Consider the following 20,315-nt stretch of genomic DNA (forward strand, 5'->3'; position numbering starts at 1 on the left):
CGCTCACCAGACAGACAGAGAGAGACAGAGAGACAGAAAGCGAGAAATCACCCCCCAGAGGGGATGGTCACACCGCAATCCCTTCTCCTCCATTCTCCTCTCGGGATCTTGGGCACGCACGCACACGCGCCCGGCATGAGTTTTAAGCCACCGGGTCCAGGACTTGAACTGCGGTTGACTTCGTGGGAGTCCAGCGACATAGCCATTACGCTAACTACTGGTTCCCTCATCTCCTATTCTTTAGGGGAAAGCAGATACATTGATTCTCTTTACAACTTCAGAGGTGTTTTTTTGATATATTCTGTTGGTAGGTCATGTTATTCCATAGTAAGTCAGTTTTTAATACTTTGAAATGTCATTCATTATGACTTTTGTTCCTAAGTAATGCAGAAGACACATGCCATGGCAGCCCTAACTCTGCTCCACATCACCCCTTCAAACAAATCGATCCCTCTTCCCAGCCCTCTGACCGGGGTCTAATGTATTTGCTGTAGGTAGACACCCTGGCCATGTGCAGGTGCCTGCCAGACCTGCCCTTGCTACTGCTCCAGTCTCAATTACCAGACCCTACCCACCACCCTCCCTTCAGGTGTGCTGATAAACTCCAGGTCCTGGAATGAACAGGAACACCCAGAGTTCTCCCCTTCAAAGTAGGCTGTTTCCTTTGTTGGAAGTAAACCCTCTTCTCCTCTCCTGTGCTAACTTCCTCTTATGTCAATATTCAAATTCACTATTGTGTAGAAATAACCCAGGTGGTATTTAGCAGGGAAAACAGTTCAGTTACTGTGAAGCAATTATGTGAGTGATGCTCAGGAAATGTGAAGTAGAGTCAGGGCATAGGGAGCAAAACTCTTCAATATGTGTATCGAATGCCTGCCCTCCATGGCAGAAACCCACGTAGTTAAAATAGGAGACAAGGGTACTTGTACTAAATACTACAAACAAAGTTACACTTTGGAGAATTATCTGATCAATTGGAGGTTTTATGAACAAACCACTCTTAGTATGACATTGGTAGGTGTGGTCATGATTTTTATCCCCCATCTCCAGAGTTTGCATAATTTTTCTCATACCTTTTGCTGTCTCAGTTTCTCCCTTTATAAAATGAGAATACTACTATTGCTTCCTAGCTCATAGATTATTTGAAAGAATGAGTTAATACATGTAAAGCACATGATCGGGGCCAGCAAGTGGCGTGGTGCATAAGGCACAGAACTCCCACATCACTGACCATGGTTCGAGCCCTGGGCCTGGCAGCTTGAAAATCACACAGGGCACATGTGTGCTCATGCCCCAAATCCTGAGATCAGAACAGAGAAGAGATTGTATCATGCCAACCCACCTGGAGAGTGATTTTTTTCACTTTTTCTCTGTCTGCTTTAAGGAGAGCACACATGCCCTATGGCAACACTTTTAAATGAGCTATTACCTTGTTACCTAGTAGAAGATCAATACTTTCCACATAACGTTTGTCTGGTAGAAAGACTCACCTCAAAGGTTACAGTTTTAGTGCTTATAAGACATGAAATAGCATTGTATCTGACTTTGCAAATTTATCCATGGGAAGGTCTGAAATAAATGTAGTTCTTATTATTTATCAGCAATGGTGACAATAAACTTGTTACAACTGTAGATCCTAAAAATGGCTCCTCAGGTAAATCAGTGAAGAAGACAGCAGTACCATGCTCAGGAGGAACTGATCATGCAAATGCTCAGCTGCAGAGTGAAGAGCAAACCATGCCTGTGCTGGGCCACTAGGGAAGACCAAGTGGCCCTGTAGCAGTGTGTGCCAGGCCCCAATACTCATATCAAGCAAAATAGACTTTAACAAGTCTCTTCTTCTTTAAAGATCTTGTAGAATTCGGAAGTAAAGCCATTTAAATAAGAATAGACTTTAAGATGAAAGATGTAAGAAGAGACAAAGAACAATATTATAGGACTAGAAGAACTTGTTCACAAGAAAAAAAAAACACACAATAACACTTGTAAATATCTATGCACCCAACACTGGAGCACCTAAATACATCAAAGAGAGATTGTTAGAACTCAAGGGAGAGATAGACACAGTAATTGCAGGAGGTTCTCAACACCTCACTGACACCTCTGGACAGACCATCCAGAAAAAAAAAAATAAACAAAGGATAGAAGATTTAAATAATAACATACATGAAATGGGTTTGACAGACATCTACAGAGTATTTCACCCAACTACCACAATGGAACCTTTTCTTTTTTTTGGAGAGGTTTTTGCTATAGGGCGTGTGCGCTCACCAGTCAGACAGAGAGAGACATAGAGACAGAAAGCGAGAAATCACCCCCCAGAAGGGATGGTCATGCCGCAATCCCTTCTTCTCCATTCTCCTCTCGGGATCTTGGGCACGCACGCACACGCACCTGGCGTGAGTTTTAAGCCACCGGGTCCGGGATGCGAACCGCGGTCGACTACGTGGGAGTCCAGCGACATAGCCATTACGCTAACTGCTGTTTCCCCAATGTAAAATTTTCAAAGATTGACCACATGATAGGACACAAAACAAGCCTTTACAAATTCAAAGGTATAGAAACTGTATCTAGCATCTTTTCTGACCATGATAGAATCAAACTGGAAATCAACTACAGAAAGAGCCCTCAAAAACTTAACAAGTACATAAAAACTAAACGATCTACTCCTCAATGACCTTACAACTATAGAAGAAATTAAGACTGAAATCAAAAGGTTCATAGAAACCAATGAGAATGAACAAACAAGTGTTTATAACCTATGGGTCACAGCAAAAGCAGTCATAAGAGGGAAGTTCATAGCAATTAGTGCTCATAAAAAAAGCAGAAAGGTGGAAAATAAATGACTTCAAAATACAACTCAGGAAAGTGGAGAAACAACAACAACAAAAACAAAAAAATTCAGGAGAAAAGAAATAATAAAGATTTGAGCCGAAATAAATGAAATAGAGAATAAAAGAACTACACAGAAAATAAATAAAACCAAAAGTTGTTTCTTTGAGAAGATAAAGACAATTGACACACCATTAGCTCAATTAAGAAAGAACAGAGAAAGGAACCAGATAAATCAAGTCAGCAAGGTGTTATTAAAACAGATATAACAGAAATCAAAATATCATCAGAGAACACTATGAGCAACTAGATGCCAACAAGCAAAAGTCCTAGATGAGACAGACTAATTTCCAAACATGTATAATTTACCAAAATTGAACCAGAAAGAAATAGAAAGTCTGAATGGACCCATGACAAGCAAAAAGTTTGAATGAATCAGTAACAAATAGTCCCCAAACAAGGAAAAAAACCAGGTCCAGATGGCTTTACTTCTGAATTCTACAAAACCTTTAAAGAAGAATTAACCCCAATTCTCCTTAAGCTATTTCTAAAAATTCATAGGAATGAATCCTCTTGAAAACATTCTATGGGAAACCAGCAGTTAGCGTAATGGCTATGTCGCTGGACTCCCACATAGTCGACCGCGGTTCGTGTCCCAGACCCGGTGGCTTAAAACTCACACTGGGCGCGTGTGCGTGTGTGCCCAAGATCCCGAGAGGAGAATGGAGGAGAAGGGATTGCGGCGTGACCATCCCCCCTGGGGGGTGATTTCTCGCTTTCTGTCTCTATGTCTCTCTCTCTCTGTCTGTCTGGCGAGTGCACGCGCCCTACAATGAAAATCTCCAAAAAAAAAAAAAAAACATTCTATGAAGCCTCCATAATCTTAATTCCAAAACCATACATAGAGATGACAAAAAAAGAAAACTTCAGGCCCATATCCTTGGTGAATATGAATGCAAACGTTCTCAACAAGATACTAGCAAATTGTATTCAATAACATATTATAAAGATTAAACATCATGACCAAGGAGGCTTTATTCCAGGGATGCAAGGAAGATTCAACATACACTAAACAAGAAATGTAATACATCACATTAAAAAAGGAAAGATTTTAAAAAAAGATCATATCGGGACCAGCAGTTAGTGTAATGGCTATGTCGCTGGACTCCCACATAGTCTACCATGGTTCGAGTCCCGAACCCGGTGGCTTAAACTCACGCCGGGTGCGTGTGCGTGTGTTCCCAAGATCCCAAGAGGAGAATAGAGGAGAAGGGATTGTGGTGTGGCCATCCCCCTGGTGGGGGTGATTTCTCGCTTTCTATCTCTCTATCTCTCTCTGTCTGTCTGACGAGCGCACGTGCCCTATAGCAAAAACCTCTCCAAAAAAAAGAAAAAAAGATCATATCAATCGATGCAGAAAAAGCATCCTATAAAATAAAATATCCCTTCATGATTAAGACTCACAGCAAAATAGGCACAGAAGGGTCATTCCTCAACACTATAAAAGCCATCTATGACAACCCCATAGCTAACATCATACTGAATGGTGAAAAACTAGAAGTTTTTCCACTAAAAACTGGAACAAGACAAGGCTGCTCAGTTTCTCCACTCCTTTGTAATATAGTACTGGAACTCTAGCCAATGCAATTAGCCAAGAGAATAAAAGACATCCAAATAGGAAAAGAAGAAGTGAAGTTACCTTTATTTGCAGATGATATGATGCTATACATAGAATATTCAAAAGAATCCACAAAAAAAAAAAAAACCCTGGAAGTGATAAATAAATAAAGTGGTAGGATACAAAATCAACATACAAAAATCAATAGCATTTTTATACACCAACAATGGAGAACTGAGACAGAAATGAAGAAAGAAATCCCATTTATGATAGCCACAAAACCAATAAGTTATCTAAGAATAAACCTTACCAAAGATGTCAAAGATCTCTACAAGGAAAACTGTAAAACACTAGGAAAAGAAATGAAAAATAACACAAAAAGGTGGGAAAACATCCCATGTTCCTGGACTGGAAGACTTAATATAATCAATATGTCAATCCTACCCAAATTAATCTACAAATTTAATGCAATCCCAACCAAACTACCAGAGTTATTCCTCATAGAAATAGAAAAACCAATCACAAAAATTTGTCTGGAAGCATAAAAGGCCTCATATTGCCAAAGCACTACTATGCAAGGGAATAAAGTAGGAGGCATCTCACTTCCTGACCTCAAAACATATTACAAAGCTGTGATGATTAAAATAGCATGGTATCAGCACAAAACCAGACAGATAGAACAATGAAACAGAATTAAGAACCCTTAAATAAACCCCTAAACATACAGCCAACGGATCCTTGACAAAGGGCCCAAGACAATCCAGTGGGAAAAAGAAAATCTCTTCAGCAAATGGTGTTGGGAGAATTGGATATCCACCTGCAGAAGAATGAAACTGGATCCCTATATCTCAGCCCTAACAAAAATTAACTCAAATTGGATTGAAGAACTAAACATAGAACCTCAAACTATATAACTACTGGTGGAAAACACAGGAAAAACTCCTGGAGAACTTCACATAGGTAAAGACTTCTTAAAGAATACCTGCAAAGCACAGTCAATAGTCCTAAAAATAGACAAATGCCACCTGCAGAAGAATGAAACTGGATCCCTATATCTCAGCCCTAACAAAAATTAACTCAAATTGGATTGAAGAACTAAACATAGAACCTCAAACTATATAACTACTGGTGGAAAACACAGGAAAAACTCCTGGAGAACTTCACATAGGTAAAGACTTCTTAAAGAATACCTGCAAAGCACAGTCAATAGTCCTAAAAATAGACAAATGGGACTAAATTAGGCTGAGAAGCTTCTGCACAGCAAAAGAAATACTAAATAGAGTGAGTAGACAACCCTTGGAGTGGGAGAATATATCTGTAAACTATACCTTAGATTAGGGACTGATAATCTGGCTATACTGGGAACTCAAGCAGCTTAGGCATAAAAAAATCCAATTAAAAGATGGGAAAATGGGGGAACCAGCAGTTAGCGTAATGGCTATGTCGCTGGATTCCCACGTAGTCAACCGCGGTTCGCGTCCCAGACCCGGTGGCTTAAAACTCACGCCGGGTGCGTGTGCGTGCGTGCCCAAGATCCCAAGAGGAGAGTGGAGGAGAAGGGATTGTGGCGTGACCATCCCCTCTGGGGAGTGATTTCTCACTTTCTGTCTCTATGTCTCTCTCTGTCTGTCTGGCAAGTACATGCGCCCTATAGTGAAAACCTCTCCAAAAAAAAAAAAAAGGGCTGGATTCCCACAGAAACAACTTTCCAAAGAAGACACACAGATGGCCAATAAGCGTATGAAAACATGCTTGACATCTTTTATCATAGGGGAAATGCAAATCAAAACCACAATGAGTTACCTTCTTTTTTTTGTTTTTTTTTTTTTTTTTTTTTTTTTTTGAGAGTTTTTTGCTATAGGGTGTGTGCACTTGCCAGAAAGACAGACAGAAAACAAAAAATCACCCCCCCAGGAAAGATGGCCAACTGCAATCCCTTCTCCATTCTCCTCTCGGGATCTTGGGCACGCACGCACACTCGCCCAGCATAAGTTTAAACCACTGGGTCCGGGACTCAAACTGCGGTTGACTACATGGGAGTCCAGTGACGTAGCCATTACGTCATCTGCTGGTTCCTTATCCTCTTCTTTTATGGTAACACTGACTTTAGAAAATCACCTTTCTCCCATTTCTACCAAAGCCATTCTGTAAAAATTGACCACACTTTCAGCTCTAGGGAGCATTGCTCACTCCATGAATTCTAAACCCCAGGTTGTCTGCCTCAGCATAGAGCAGATATCATGGGAAGCAGGTAAAAACCAAAGATTCAAGAATATATGTATTCTTCTTCCGCCACACACACCATTTCCCCACTTGCCTTCTTTCCCTTTAAGTCAGCTCGGTGCTCATCATTTCAGGGAGGCCTGTGGCAAGTCAGAAAACAGACCTACTCTAAAAGTCTTGCTGACTTTGGCTTTACACTTAGAAGAAGTGAATTTCTAAGAATAGTTATAGTTGAAGAAACATAAAAGAACATTTTTTGAATTTCTAAGAATAGTTATAGTTGAAGAAAGATAAAAGAACAATGTTTTTCCAAACAGAAAATAGATTGTTCCAGACTAGGAAGCAAAGTGAGGTTGTGGTCCCAGGAGTTGAGAGGTATGACCCTATTTCCTGGTAGCCCTGATGGGGCAAGACCCCAGGGAGAGACACTTCCAAGAATGGCCCCCAGTAAAATTATAACTGACAGCTACTTAGCCTTGAAGGAGGACAGGATGACAGATGTCATCATGATTTCCCATAGGTACTGATGACTAGGGACCAAATAGTAATCTCCCACCCCAATGCCTTGGCAAGACCTTGGGATTGTGTAGGGTTCTCAAAGATTGATGTTGTCGTTTCTGTAGCTCAGCAAAATGGGGACTTGAGTAAGAAATTAAGTAGAGGTAGACCAGTCTGGTAGCCTAGTGATTTAGGGAGCCAGATCCCACATGACCAACTGTGGTTTGAATCCCGGCCCCAGCAACTTGGAAAACATACCAAGAACATGTGCATGAGTGCCCCAAATCCCAACAGGATGGCAAAATGGAGAAGAGACTATGATTTGACCATGCCCCATGTGGGAGTTCTTGCTCTCTCTTTCTCTATTTATCTCCTCTGTCTCTAGCAAGAACACACACCCTCTGGTGATTAAAAAAAGAAGAAGAAATTAAGTAGAGTCATGGCCTACAAAGAAATTTCTAGTCTTTGAATGTCCTTGTTAATGAGCTGAAATTGACACTCATTGCACACCCAAGGTATGTAAATTCCCTTCTTCTCCACCTCCTCCATCTCCTTTCTTTCTAGATGGTTTATAAGACAGGAAGGACAAGCCATCACCTTGGTGCCCCCTCTAACTCCTCCAGTGCCCATCCCCAAACTCTTTTCCTATACAACAGTGTCTTGGTAAAGCAACATTAGACAAAGCTCAATGCAATTTTAGAGAGAGGTTGATCCTGCTCCCTCTCTAATACCACCACACATGGGTCTATAATTGGCTTTGGGGACAGGCAGCTTAGATAACATTTCAAGCCCATTTTTCTGAGTATCGTTTATCAAAAGAAAGTTATTTAGGTTAAAAAAAGATGAAAGACTATTCAGTTGAGCTCCCTGTCTAGCAAGGGAGGCAGGAATAAAACCAGACATAACAGTAGAAGGACAAGTGACCCCCAGATTAATGCAGGGTCAGGGTTTTAAAAGGATAGAGGAAAGCTGAATGCACGAACCAGTGGTTTTAGTTCACATAGTAGTTTTTAACTTTAATAAAAACTCCTGGGCAGAGGTCATTGCTGTTTTTGTGCCTCTTGCTAATGGTCGTTGGTACAATCCCAATACTATCAGGATAGTGTTTTCCCAGTAGTATTTTTGCAAGTCTCATGGCTTATTGTTTACTCAAAGTTAAGGATACAGGGGAAGAACATAGCAAAAAAGGAAAAAAGAAGGCAAAGTTAGAAGACAAGGGGGAAATTTGGCCCTTTATCATACAGGTAAATTAATCCTTTTTTTCTACACAGGAATCGCGGTTGGCATCACTAATGAGAGCATGTAGGTAAGAGCATTTGGGAAATGGACAAATTCCCCTCACATGCAGAACTCTCCTACTCCCATTCTAGAAGATCCTATCTGCAGATTCTTGTGCATCCCTGCCTTCTTTCCACTCTGCTCAAGAAACATCCCTGCTCCTTTGTACAGACATACAGTCACTTTGGGCGCCATCTTTGCTGAGACCAATATACTGTGCTCACCTCTGCAAGCCCCTAAGTAGGTGTAGAGATTATGCGATGTTCAGTTCTGCTTACCCAGTGTTTCCTTGTTCGTCTCTTCTCATCCTTCCTGGCCACTGTCCTGGCCTGCTGGCTGAACTTCACAGGTTTGCCTCTGTAACCCAAGATACCTCCTCCCTTCTAAACTGGCCGCGTTCTCAAGGCTGGAATCTGGGATTCTTCCTTCAGGTTGCTCATGGTTTCTTCTATTGGTCCTTCAAGCTCTCAGGATATCTTTCTTTTATCACCACTTCTTCCTTTCTACTCTACCTGGGAATTCTCCATCAAAGGTGTAGCAGTCTCATCTGGAAAATCCTGGGGGCCCTCCAGGAGATGTCTACATTAGATTGGCTAATTTTAGGATTCCAGTTAGTGATGTTGAAAAGGAAGCCATGGAGATGTCCCTGTGGGAACCCCTGGTGTGGAACTTGTAAATGCCCCCCCCCCAGCCTTAGGACATGGGGTGTGCCATCTGCTGGAAGAGGGACCCTGCCACTCCTTTTCCAAAGCAGACATCTGTCAACACCACCACTGTCCTTGTCTCTAATTTGAGTAGTATATCTTCTTCTTGGAGAAGAAGACAAGCTTTGGATTTCCTCAAATTAAAAGAGTCTCTCTGGGTTATTTTACAGATGAGGAATCTTAACCCAACCTTCCTAGACAAGAAGCATGAAGGTGGTAATGACCGTGCAGCTTCACTGTGACATCACCTCTTCCTCCCTAGCCAGAAGTGTGGACAGGATCCCAGTTAGTACACCAGACAAATTCTTAAAAGGCTCCCCTACTGAGCAGACATACTGTTAAAAGCTTCTGCTTTGGATCTTTGAATTACATAATGAAGCCTTCAAAGTAGTATCCTTAATAGGCAATGCTCACCCGCCCCCCCATAGGTTAGAAATTTTGTGAGATTGAAGGGATACATTTCTTTCTGAGTAAGAAGAAAATAGATGAATTTAGAAATCTAAACTGCTTTTATTTTTTCTTTTTTTGGAGAGGTTTTTGCTATAGGGCGCGTGCACTCGCCAGACAGACAGAGAGAGACAGAGAAACAGAAAGTAGGAAATCACCCCCCAGGGGGGATGGCCACGCCACAATTCCTTCTCCTCCATTCTCCTCTCTGGATCTTGGGCACGCACACACACGCACTCGGCGTGAGTTTAAGCCACCAGGTCCGGGACTCGAACCATGGTCGACTACGTGGGAGTCCAGCGACATAGCCTTTACACTAACTGCTGGTCCCATAAACAAACTGCTTTACAACAGACCAGGTGCAGTATCCTCATTAAAGAAGAGTGTGGGTCAGTTCAGTGGCTTTCCATTTGAAAAAGGAAGTATCCTATATAAAAAGAAGGAAGGAAGAAATGCTGAAAAAATTTAGAAATGCCATGTTAAAGAGCATCTGTGAGGTTCTAGATTTGGAGATATCGGGTGTAAATAGTGAACTAGTGAAGAGGATCTTGAATTTCTTAATGCCTCCAAAGCCTTCTGGTAAACCATTGCCAAAATCTAAAAAATCCTCTAGCAAAGGCAGTAAAAAGGAACAGAACAGTTCTGGAATGGCAAGGAAGGCTAAGCGAACCAGTTGTCCTGAAATTGTCAGATGAATCTAGTAGTATGATGACCAAAAGAAAATCAAGGAAGAGTCTTCAGATGATGAAGATAAAGAAAGCGAAGAGGAGCCGCCAAAAAAGACATCTAAAAGAGAAAATCCCAAACAGAAAGCAACTTCTAAAAATAAAAAGTCCGTAAAAAGTGTTCATGTTAAGAAAGTTGATAGCACTACCACCCAGAAGAATCAAAACAGTTCTCAAAAAAGACAGTGAATCCAAGGATAGTTCAGATGATGAGCCTTTAATTAAAAGTTGAAGAAACCACCTACAGATGAAGAGTTAAAGGAAACAGCAAAATTATTGGCTGATGCTAACCTAGAGGAAGTCACAATGAAGCAGATGAAAATTATCCTGCTTATGATTTAACTGAAAGAAAAGAGTTCATAAAAACAACTGTTAAAGAGCTCATTTCTTTTTTTTTTCTTTTTTTTTTTATTTTTTGGAGATGTTTTGCTATAGGGCGCGTGCGCTCGCCACACAGACAGAGAGAGACAGAGAGACAGAAAGCGAGAAATCACCCCCTAGGGGGGATGGCCACGCCACAATCCCTTCTCCTCTATTCTCTCTCAGGATCTTGGGCACGCATGCACATGCGCCCGGCATGAGTTTTAAGCCACCAGGTCTGGGACGCGAACTGCGGTCGACCACATGGGAGTTCAGCAACATAGCCATTATGCTAACTGCTGGTCCCAAAGAGCTCATTTCCTGAGATAGAGGACAGAGACTGATGACTTGTTTCCATAGATTTGAAGATCCGATCTATACCATTATACCAGCAAAGAGAATATATTTCCTTTTCTAAATCCTCGTTAAACATTGTGTTGGTAGACCTTACTGCTGACGTTTTTATCTTGAGTGTTACACAAATTTGAGTTTGTTGTTTTAAATTGCATTTCTATGCAGTTTTTAATTTAAACTCTTGCATGGCAGTGATTGTCCCTTGCTTTATAGTTGTAGTTTGTACATTTTGCATTTCTTTATTTAAGGTCATAGATTCTTGAACTATTGTGGTTTTTAGTGCACTTAATAATAGCTTTCTTTTTTTTTTTTTAAGAGATTTTTGCTATAGGGTGCATGCGCTCGCCAGACAGACAGAGAGAGACAGAGAGACAGAAAGCGAGAAATCACCCCCCGGGGGGGATGGCCACACCACAATCCCTTCTCCTCCATTCTCCTCTCGGGATCTTGGGCACGCACGCACACGTGCCCAGTGTGAGTTTAAGCCACCGGGTCCAGGACTCGAACAGTGGTCAACTACATGGGAGTCCAGCGACATAGCCATTACGCTAACTGCTGGTCCCAATAATAGCTTTCTTAAGACATACTTTTAATCAAATAGAATAAAAAGTATTGTGGTTAGCATTTATACGTGCATAGACTATTGCAGCATTTAGTATATGAAATATTTTGCATACATATCTCTCCTGTCAGTGACAATGTTCAGTATATCAAAAATACACTGGCTACAGCTGTCCAGACAACTAAATTGGAACTTTCCTCTTACATGTATGTATGTGTTGAATTGTCAGCATGACAAAAGTGAAAGATACTATTTTTGTATTTTAAAAACGAATTCGTTGGGACCAGAAGTTAGGGTAATGGTTATGTCACTGGACTCCCATGTAGTCTACTGTGGTTTGAGTCCTGGACCTGGTGGCTTAAACTCACGCTGGGTGCGTGTGTGTGCATGCCCAAGATACTGAGAGGAGAATGGAGAAGGGATTGCAGCATGGCCATCCCCCCTGGGGGCTTATTTCTCTCTTTCTATCTCTCTGTCTTTCGGGTGAGTGCAAACGCCCTATAGCAAAAATCTCTCCAAAAAGAAAAAGAAAAAAGAAAAAAACCAATTTGCTGTACGTAAAGTTTTTTTTTTATTTGTTTTGTGCAGAATCACTTTTTAAACTCACACAAGCAGGTGTGGGATGTCAAATGTCAGTGTTCCGCCAGGCGGGGTGAAGGAGCAGAGAAAGGCAGAGTCCGGTGATAGGATACTGGAGCAGTCCTCAGCTCTGTGTTGAATGTGTCATCAGTATGTATGTAGTGTTAGTGTTAGCTCTGCAAGTGAAGTGTCTACAGAGAAATTTTATATTAAGGACAAACCAACACATCACGGCTTCAAAACCTTTGGGAAAGGGTGAGATTGAGTACAAGCACATTTGGGTTATCGTAAATGAATTGATTTTTATTACATGTCCGTATGAAATGGCCACCTTCATAATTAAGATAAAACATCAGGTATGACACCAGAAGATTACATGCAGGCAATCGTGGGTTTCTATCACAACGTGTTTCTCCAAAGCATTAATATAAATTTCAGTATTTAAGAAACGTAATGGATTATGGAATCAGGCTGCTGTGTTTAAATTTTGGCCAATCAAGGTGATCAACCTATAGACCACTCCCAAATAAGATTAATTTTGTCTTTTAAGCTGACTGCAATCAGTTCATTATATGCCTCTGATTTTCAAAGTAAAACATGTGGCTTATGGCAGAATTAGACACTTGATACCAAGTGAATGCATAAAACTATTCATATCGAACAGAAATATAAAAATTATATATATTGCGAGCACGTGTGCGTGCGTGTCCAAGATCCTGAGAGGAGAATGGAGGAGAAGGGATTGCGGCGTGACCATCCCCCCTGGGGGGTGATTTCTCGCTTTCTGTCTCTATGTCTCTCTCTGTCTGTCTGGCGAGCGCACGCGCCCTATAGCGCAAACCTCTCAAAAAAAGAAAAAAAATTATATATATTGAATGGCAGTTTTCACAAATTTGACTTATTTCTTGATATAAGACACTTAGGAAAAAGTCCACTTAATACTTTTGAAGGGAATAAGCAACTAAATGAGAACTGACAATTGGCCTTTGATAAGTGTCTAATTTGTTCACATAAACCTTGTCAATAAAAATAGCATAAAGCAGTGGTATCTCATAAAATAAAAAGAGGGACCAGTAGTTAGCATAACGGCTATGTTGCTGGACTTTCATGTAGTCAACCACGGTTCATGTCCCAGATCCGGTAGCTTAAACTCACGCCGGGCATGTGTGTGTGCGTGCCCAAGATCCCAAGAGGAGAAGGGAGAAGAAGGGATGACGGCGTGGCCACACCCCTGGGGGATTTCTCGCTTTCTGTCTCTCTGTCTCTCTCTGTCTTTCTGGTGAGCACACACACCCTATAGCAAAAAGAAGAAAGAAAGAAAGAAAGAAAGAAAGAAAGAAAGAAAGAAAGAAAGAAAGAAAGAGAGAAAGAAAAGAAAGAAAGAAAGAAGGAGAAAGAAAGAAAGAAAGAAAGAAAATGGCTCACTTAATGATAAGAACAGGTCTGGAAATATCGATAATAACATTGAATGTTAATGGACTAAATTCTCCAATTAAGAGACACAGACTGAATGGAAAATAAAACAAGACAAACAAACAAATAAACAACAACAACAACAAAAACAGACCCTCTATCTGTTGCATACAAGAAATACACCTTATGGATAAAGACATAAATAGACTAAAAGTGATGGGCTAGAAAAAGATATTCCACACAAATGGAAAACAAAATGACTGGAGTTGTAATACTGATTTCAGACAAAATAGGCTTCAAAACAAAGACCTTAAGAAGAGACAAAGAAGAGCACTATATAATAGTAAATGGATGAATTCAGCAATATTAACGCTTATAAATATCTATGCATTCAATTTAGGAGCACCTAAATATGTGAAGGAAAGACTGCTAGAGCTAAAAGGAGAGATAGGGTACAACACTATAATTCTTGAGGATTTCAACACCCCATTATCTCCTTTAGACATATCTTCTAGACAAACAAATAAATAGAGAGATACAGGACCTAAATGATACTATAAAACAAATAGGTCGAACAGACATCTATAGAACTTTCCACCCTAAGACCAGAAAATATACATTTTTCTCACCCCGGCATGGAACCTTTGCAAAGAATGACCATATGATAGGACACAAAGCAAGCCTTTACAGATTTAAAGGCATAGAAACTATATCTAACATCTCCTCTGACCATGATGGAATTAAACTTGCTATTAATTTCAAGAAATAACCTCAGAAATACACAAACACATGGAAACTAAACAACCTACTTCTGAACGACTTTTTAACTACTGAAGAAATAAAGTCTGAAATAAAACATTTTATGGAAACAAATGATAATGAGTACACGAGTTTCCATATTCTATGGGACATGGCAAAAGCAGTCATAAGAGGCAAATTCATAGCAATTAGTGCACATAAGAAAAAGATGGAAAGATGGCAAATAAACAACCTAACATCATGCCTCAGGGAATTGGAAAAACAACAACAAAATGCCAGGCAAAAAGAAATCATAAGGATTTGGGTAAAAATAAATGAAATAGAAAATAAATGGACTATACAGAAAATAAATGAAAGCAAAAGCTGTTTCTTTGAAAAGATTAACAAGATTGACACACCATAGATAGACTGATAAAGAAGAAGAAAGAAAGAAACCAGATAAATCAAATATGTGATGAAACAGGCAGCGTTACAACAAACATAGTAGAAATACAAACATCATTAGAGAATACAAAGAAACATGGAGGAAATGGGCAAATTCCTGGATGCATATAATCTACCAAGAGTAAATCAGGAGGACACAGAAAAGCTAAATAGACCCATAACAAGCCATGAGATTGAATCAGTAATAAATAACCACCCGGCAAAGAAAAGTTCATTACCAGATAGCTTCACTTTAGAATTCTACAAAACTTTTAAGGAAAAATTAACCCACATCCTACTCGAATTATTTCTAAAGATCCAAATGGAAGGAAACCTTACAAATTCATTTTATGAAGTCTCCATCATCTTCATTCCCAAAATAGATAAGGACATGACAAAAAATAAAAAATACAGACCAATATCTCTGATGAATATAGGTGCAAAAATTCTTAAAAAGATACTTGCAAATCATATCCAGCAACATATAAAAAAGATTATTCATCATGACCAGGTAGGCTTTATCCCAGGGATGTAAGGGTGGTTAAACATATGCATGACCATAAATATAACACACCATATTAACAGAAAGAAAGATAAAAAACATATGATCATTTTAATTGATGCAGAAAAAGTGTTCGATAATACACAATATTCTTTCATGATCAAGACTCTCAGTAAGATTGGTATAGAAGGGTAATTTTTAAACATAATAAAAGCCATATATTAAAAACCTATGGATAACAGAATACTGAATACAGAAAAGCTCAAAGCTTTTCCACTAAAACCTGGTACTAGACAAGGCTGCCCACTTTCTCCACTACTTTTTAAATATAGTGCTGGAAGCCTTAGCCAATGCAATCAAAAAAGAGAACAATATAAATAGGCAAAGAAAGTTGAAAATATCTTTATTTGCAGGTTACATGATTGTATAATTAGAAGACCTAAAGGTTTCCATGAACTTCTCAAAGTAACAAATGAATACAGTAAAGTGGCAGGCCACAAAATAAACATCCAAATATTTATAGCATTTCTATATACAAACAAGTCAAATGAAGTAGAGCTGAAGAAAGGAATCTCTTTTACCATAGCCAAAAAAATGTGTAAGATACCTAGGGGTAAACCTAACTAAGGAAGTCGAAGATCTTTACAAAGAAAACTGTGAAAGTCTTTTAAAAGACATTGAAAAGGACATTAAAAAGTGAAAGGACATTTCATGTTCCTGGATTGGAAGAATTAACATAATCGAAATGAAAATTCTACCCAAATTAATCTACATGTTTAATGTAATTCAATCAAAATACCAGAGACATTCTTCACAGATCTAGAAATGTGAACAATGTGACAATCATAGAATGTGTCTGGAATCATAAAAGACCTCATTAAATGTCCAAGCATCCAGATAATGGGTATCCCAGAAAGTGAAGAGAATCATAAGGGCATTGATAATCTAGTCCATGAAATCCTAGAAGAAAACTTTCCAAATCTAGAAAGGCATTCAAACATCCAGACCCAATAAATTCAAAGGAACCCATATAGAATCAACTTAAGAAGATCTTCTCCAAGGCACATTATTGCCAGATTGACCCAAACCACAGACAAAGACAAGATACTAAAATTGGCAAGAGAGAAACATCAAGTTACCTACAAAGGATATCCCATCAGGCTATCAGTGAACCTCTCATCAGAAACTATGCAAGCAAGGAAAGAATGGGAAAATATATTCAAAGTGTGAAGTGAAAAAAAAACTTTTTAAAATAATTTTATTTATTCATTTATTTATTTTAATTTGATCAGAGAGGCAGAGAGAGGGGGGGGGAAGTGAGAAAGTGAGAAAGTGAGAAAGCAAGCCACCAGGTTTGGGACTTGAACTGTAGTCAGCCATGTAGGAGTGTCCAGCACCTTAACCACCATGCCACCTGCTGGTCCTGTGATAAACAATTTCAACCAATAATACTATACCTACCAAGATTATTTTTCATGTGGGAAGAAAAGACAAAAACATTCTCAGATAAACAAAACCTGAAAGAATTTACCAACACCAGCCTGGTTCTCCAAGAAGTTTTAAACAGAGTGCTATACTAGGAAAACTAAATACAAACACACAGAAATAAGAATTCAAAAACAACCAAGAAAATGACCAACTTAAGGGTAGGGACAAGTCTGAAGTTGAATGTTATCTGCCACAATTTAAATGGAAAGATCAGGTCACAACAGAAGAGAGATTAATTACATGAGACTGAACTGGTAAAATAGAATCTTATGATTTTTTAACTAAAACATTACTGATTTTCTTCTATGCTTTGTCTTCCAGATATAAGTATTGTTGTCTTCTTTTGAACTGATGATAGTTTCATGTACCTACTATTTGAATACAATCCTAACCTGTTTCCTATCTTTAAGTCTTAAACAAATTTCTCTTAATGGTTTTTGATTTTGGTTTATTAAAGTTAAAACTGCTTTTTTTGAAATTAAAAAATAATTTAAAAAATACTAATTACTACAGTAAGCTATGTAGCCTTAACTAGGTGCTATTTTATAGTGTTTTCATTCTACTCACAGTTGCACATCTAAAGTCAGACATGTGTTCACAGATGTGTATATATCAGCTGAACTTGCTATTGAAAGTATTTAGATTAACTAAGATATTTTGTGAATCAATAAAATGTGGGGGGGGAAGAAAGGAAAATAACTGTAGATATCAGAGACAGTGTGGAAGGAGGGTGGGAAATGGCAGAACATGAGAAATAGAGAATCAAAAAAGAAAAGAAAATGAGAAAATATATAAGAAACAAGAAATGAAAAATTATTTGTTGATGGTAACATGTATGATTAAGCCAATATACAATGTATTCTCAATAGGAAATTGCATTTTCCATGCTGTGAGGATGTTCAGTGAATGAATGTAAAATAAATAAATTTTAAAAAAATAAAATAAAAAGAAGAGAGAACAACAACAACAACAAGATTTAGTTTCTGAACTTGATTTCAGGCCAAAGAACCTTGCTTGCCTATTCTCTGTTTGCTATGGTTCCACTGTCCCCCTAAATGCATTCATTGAAATTTGGTTTTGATGGATTAAGAAGGTAAAAGCTTAACCAGACTATGATGTTGAAAGGTGGGGCCTTTGGAAGGAGATTAGGATTAAGGTCATCAGGGCTGACCCTTATGATTGACTCCTGGTGGGTTTATAAGGCGAGGGACTAAGACAGGGACACGTGGACACAGAATGCACACTCTCCTACCTTCTGCCATGTTGTGATGTAGCCAGAAGACCCTCACCAGATTTCTCCCCTGGACCATGGACCTTCAAACCATGAGCTCGATAAACCTATATTCTTTTAAATGACCCAGACTCGGGTATTTTATTCCCCTCCCCCCGCCTTCTTTTTAATCTCCAGAGAGCATGTGCACTCACCAGGGAGAGACAGAGAGACAAAGAAAGGGAGAAAATACCCCCAGTGGGATATGGCCACACTGAAATCTCTTCTATTTCTCCATCTTGTTGGGATTTGGGCACATATACACACATTCCTGATATATTTTTCAAACAACTGGGGGCAGGATTTGAACTTCATGGTCAGCCATGTGGGAGCTGGCTCCTTTAACCTTTAACTTCCTTAAACATTTAACCTCCTTTAACAAGGCCAGGTATATTCTGTTATGAGCAACAGAACAGACTAGAACACTGTTCTTCTAACAAAGGGACTAACTAGTTTTCCTTTATCCCCAAAAGTTTATTTCTTGCAAGAGCAGAAGAGACATGGAGAGAGATAGACAGAGAGATGACACTCCCAACAGGGTCCTAATGCTGCAGTTGACCCCCAGCCTCAGCCAACCCCAGACCACAGGCACGTGTTCTGAGGGAAATCTCCAGACACAAACTTGAGAACTTCCCCCACCTGGCCAACCACATAAAGTACAGTGTTTTATCACTGAATCATCGGCTATCTCCCTCTTTTCACTTTTTTTTTTTGTGAAAAGCTCATCTAACTGCTCATTCGCTCTTGGAAAACTGGCTGTCATGTTGGAAACAGCGTATCTGATTCTGTCTTTGTCAACAGCAAACTTACTTTGGGCTCCTGCCCCTCTCAAATGGGTCAAAATTCATAACTTTGTGTATGTCAGGCAGTCCATACAATTATAATCTAGGAGCTATCCTAAACAAAGAGTCAGAAATGAAATCTAAAAACCATTTCCTAAATAAAATTTTTACAAATAATGACTTTCAAATGACAGCAAAAAGTATTTCTCATGCCCAAGCCAAAGTTAGTGCACACATTTTTGAAAATTCTTGCTACGATGACAATGGCATTTGCTGGAATATTGCACTGACAAGAGGAAAGGCATTCTCGTGACCAGATACTAAATGAAAATCATCCCCAAACATTAGCATAATGTCCTTCATATCTTATAATTTTGTGAACTGACGCAAACAACTTCTGTTTGTCAGAGGCTTTGTAAGTGGTATGGAAAAGAAGTACCCCATAGCTGACATCTATTAACAAGATGAACGAACATATGAAGCACATTATTTCATGACTCCCACTGGCTCCCAGAGGTGTAATTAGAATTGAATTTTTCATGAACATCAACATCATTTTCTTTGTCCACTATGCTGTGTTTTGTGCTTGACTATTTCCAGCACTCTATTCAAGGAAAAAGAAAAGGCGAGAACAGAGTCATAGTCTCATGGACCGGAAGCAATTCGATGACTTTCCCCAAGAGTGTCCACAGGCCCCTGCCATGGAACTGGGGAGCCTCATTCAGTTGCGGCCTTTCCTCACCGGTTCTGTCTATTCCTGGCTCACATGGAAGATGGATAAAGACTCAGCATAACTACTTGGAGTTGAGACTCCTTCATAGAACAATCAGGTTTTAAAAATAGGAAAGAAGGGAACCAGCAGTTAGCGTAATGGCTATGTCGCTGGACTCCCACGTAGTCAACCGCGGTTCATGTCCCGGACCCGGTGGCTTAAAACTCACGCTGGGCGCGTGTGCGTGCGTGCCCAAGATCCCAAGAGGAGAATGGAGGAGAAGGGATTGCGGCGTGACCATCCCCCCTGGGGGGTGATTTCTCGCTTTCTGTCTCTATGTCTCTGTCTGTCTGGCGAGCGCACGCGCCCTACAGTGAAAATCTCTCCAAAAAAAAAAAAAATAGGAAAGAAAAACAAAAACAAAAACAAACAAATACAAAAGGTTTTCATTGACTCTTAGATAGATTTACTTTCTCTTTGATTTTTTAAGGCCTCAAAAAAAGAAACAAAAGTGACATGGCTGAGGTTGTTCTTGTTCTTCCTCTGGCTTACTTAAGTGGATGGTATTATTATCACTTAGAATCTGGCAGCAGATTCTGTGAATAACTGAGATGTGAAACAAAGGGAAAAATTTATTTAGCTATGTATGAGTACAGGGAGTAGTCAAGAGTTAAATATATGACTGGTAGTGTTATATCAAGAACATTAATCTTATAAATCTATGATTTGAAAATGTATTTGTACCAATAATGTGTATGTAAATAACACTGGAAAAAGGCTTAGTAA

General features: G+C 39.4%; 1 pseudogene; it reads left to right on the forward strand.

Moving 5' to 3' along the window:
* The first annotated feature begins 9,360 nt into the window (after positions 1–9,360).
* LOC102488563 (protein DEK-like) lies at positions 9,361–19,611 on the forward strand (annotated as a pseudogene).
* The last annotated feature ends 704 nt before the right edge of the window (positions 19,612–20,315 follow it).

The sequence above is a fragment of the Tupaia chinensis genome, unplaced genomic scaffold (genome assembly GCF_000334495.1).
Source record: "Tupaia chinensis unplaced genomic scaffold, TupChi_1.0 Scaffold000451_2, whole genome shotgun sequence".
In the NCBI taxonomy this organism is placed as follows: Eukaryota; Metazoa; Chordata; class Mammalia; order Scandentia; family Tupaiidae; genus Tupaia; species Tupaia belangeri.